This window comes from Sapajus apella, unplaced genomic scaffold, assembly GCF_009761245.1.
Source record: "Sapajus apella isolate SASKATOON/1434 unplaced genomic scaffold, GSC_monkey_1.0 scaffold153, whole genome shotgun sequence".
NCBI classification, from domain to species: domain Eukaryota; kingdom Metazoa; phylum Chordata; class Mammalia; order Primates; family Cebidae; genus Sapajus; species Sapajus apella.
In genome coordinates, this window is record NW_022437093.1 from 2,074,236 (window position 1) to 2,077,195 (window position 2,960).

At 53.3% G+C, this 2,960-nt stretch overlaps 1 protein-coding gene across 3 annotated transcripts in view; it reads left to right on the plus strand.

Annotated features, from left to right (window-relative positions):
* The first annotated feature begins 1,900 nt into the window (after positions 1-1,900).
* The window catches only part of KANSL1 (KAT8 regulatory NSL complex subunit 1), a 215,787-nt gene continuing 214,727 nt past the window's right edge, over positions 1,901-2,960 (plus strand). The window contains exon 1 of one of the 3 annotated variants that reach the window (XM_032265982.1): positions 1,901-1,971. The gene's annotated coding sequence lies outside the window, so the exon portion shown is untranslated. Of the gene's footprint in view, positions 1,972-2,392; positions 2,507-2,960 lie in introns of those variants that run through there. The other 2 variants (XM_032265977.1, XM_032265978.1) reach the window with 2 other exon arrangements.

The window sequence follows — 2,960 nt, forward strand, 5'->3', positions numbered from 1 at the left end:
GTGTATGTTTGTTATATATCTAAAAATACTCTAAGAAAGGGTCTGTATGTGTCACCAGACTGCCAAAAGGGTCAGTGTTGTGAAAAAGGAACCTGATTTTTGGGCCTTTCTTGGCTTTCATTCTTATTGTCACATGGTTAGCAGAGCCTAAAGAGGTAAGACACCTGTGAAACTCTCATAGTATGTTTGTTTTTGTTTTTTTCTTTTTTTTTTTTTTTTTGAGACGGAGTTTCACTCTTGTTACCCAGGCTGGAGTGCAATGGCGCGATCTCGGCTCACCGCAACCTCCGCCTCCTGGGTTCAGGCAATTCTCCTTCCTCAGCCTCCTGAGTAGCTGGGATTACAGGCACGCACCACCATGCCCAGCTAATTTTTTGTATTTTTAGCAGAGACGGGGTTTCACCATGTTGACCAGGATGGTCTCGATCTCTTGACCTCGTGATCCACCCGCCTCGGCCTCCCAAAGTGCTGGGATTACAGGCTTGAGCCACCGCGCCCGGCCTTGTTTTTTTCTTTTTTGAAACTGGGTCTTGCTCTCTTAACCAGGCTGGAGTGCAGTGGTGCAATCTGAGCTCACTGCAGCCTCCGCCTCCCGGGTTCAGGCAATTCTCCCACCTCAGCCTTCCCAGTAGCTGGGATTACAGAAGCGTGCCACCATGCTGGATAATTTTTTTTGTTGTTGCATTTTTATTAGAGATGGGGTTTCACCATATTGCCCAGTCTGGTCTCGAACTCCTGACCTCAGGTGATTTATCCACCTTGCCTTCCCAAAATGTTGGGATTACAGGTGTGAGCCACCATGCCTGGCCTCTCTCATAGCTTTATTATTCTATTTTCCACAGACCCTTCCTCTCTTAATTTTCATGACTCTTCAATATTCTTTGTCTCTTACGTCACTGACCTTCTTTTTCATCCTCCTGCCTTTTATTATGGGTGTCTTATTACACTTCTTTGGGGAGTTTATACTTTAGCATGTCCATGTCATAGACCACTATCTTTAGGCAGGGAACTCTACATCTTCTTTAGTCCCGATTGTCTACCCTCTCTCAAGTCCCATAACTTCAGTTGCCTCTGGGACACCTTCACTGGCTTTTACAAAACCCTGTTACCTGGAACTGAACATATTAAAAACTAAGGCTCCTCCCCAAATCTAAAGGTCGCGCCAATTTTCCTGGCCAATTGTCTCGTCTGTCCCCTGGTTTTGCGACCTTATTTTAACATTTAAATCAATTAATTTTTAAAAATTGGAGTCCTGATGAATGGTACAGAAATCAATGGATACAAAGGATATGCCGCGAGATGTTAAGTTTTCCTTCCACTGGTTCCCCAGGCACTCAGTTCCCCTCCCAGGAGGTAACCACTGTTGCCAGCTCTTAAGAGTGATTTTTGATTCCTCCTACCAGCTCTATCTCAAGTCCTTCCCTGTCTGTGAGATGTGTGCTCTTTCCTTTCCAGGCCCTAGTGAACTGATAACTGGTTGAGTTTATATATCGAGTATATATATGTGTATATTTTATATACATATATAACATCTCTCCCTATGGCCTTCCGGCCTGGAGTTTTCATCACGTCGCTTCCTGGATGAAGGAACCTAGAGGGGTGAGGGGCAGGGGTTGGGGGTGATGGAGAAGAGGACCTAAAGGGGACTTAGGTAGGAGGTTCAGAGTGGCCGACTGGCGTGACGCTCTGCCGGGATAACTATTCCTCCCACCTCAGGCCCCCTTCCAGTCTTCTCATCCAAAAGCCTCTCGTTTCCAAGGGCCGAGGCAGAGACAGAGACAGCGAGATACACAGAGACAGAGACGCCAAGGCACCAGCATCCCTCTCCCCCTTCTGTCCCGCCCAATCGCTCTGACGGACACTAACCCTCAGCCAATGGCGCCCACAATATGCCCTGGAAGGGCCAATGAGCGCCAGAGGAGGGCGGAAGATTTCCCCGCCCCCACTTCTAGGCTTGGTTGAGCCGTGCAGGTAGGTCCGGGGCTGGGGGAGCTGCCGTTGGCACTGGTGCCCCTAGGTGTGGGGGCACGAGTGGGTAGGGGTGATGGTGTGGCAGAGGAGTCGGCCCCGACCCGGGGAGTCCGAGGGAGCGGCCCGGCTGGGAGGCCAGGGGCCGAGGGGCCCGGGGAGCGGGCGCTGCCAAGGGCCCTGGAAGCGGCGGGGCTGGGGGAGCCGGGACGCGTGTGTGGGGCACGGGGACCCCCGCCCGGCGCCCACTCGTAGGCCTGGGCCGCGGGCTGCGGGCAGAGTGGCCCGGGGCCTGGCTGACCGGGGGGCGGGCCGGGGCCGCGGCCGCGGGCGCGGAGCAGAGCTAGGGGCACCAGGCCGAGCCGAGGTGGGACGGACCGACGCTGAGAGGAAGGGAAGCGCATCCCGCGGGCCGCCCCTCCTGAAGCGAGCCGGGCAACGGCCGCGGGCGCTCTTGCCCTGAGCCCACCTCACGCTCCCCGCTCCCTAACAATGGGAATGGGGCAGAAGGAAGCGCCCCACTGCGGGGAGGTGAGAGGTAGGTTTGGGACTGGGGTCCGCCGTGGGGGGAGGTGCGATCTCGGGCTCTCGCCTCTCCGCTCCAGCTGGCTCTGGAGGTGGGGGCCCCGGTGGGGCTCTGAAGCCCGGCTGAGACTTGGGTCAAGAGTCAAACTGCCGCCCCCTCCCCCCCTCCTCCCCTAAAACCCGGTGAGCGGTAAGGAAAGTGATGCCAAGTCTTCGAAGCCGAAGTGACAAACGCATAGCAAGAACACATCCACTCCAGAGGTGTTTATTTTTTATGTTTTTTTTAATTTTAATTTTTATTTTTAAATAAGGGTACTTTTCGCCATTTATTTTTAACGAAGTGGGTGCTGTTATTTTTGTCCCTACACGGGCAAGCCTCCATTTTAAGCGAAGCTGTAGTAACTGGTTAAGCTGGAATTGTATTCAGGCCTAGGACTTGAACAGGGATCCTATCAGAGGTCATTTAG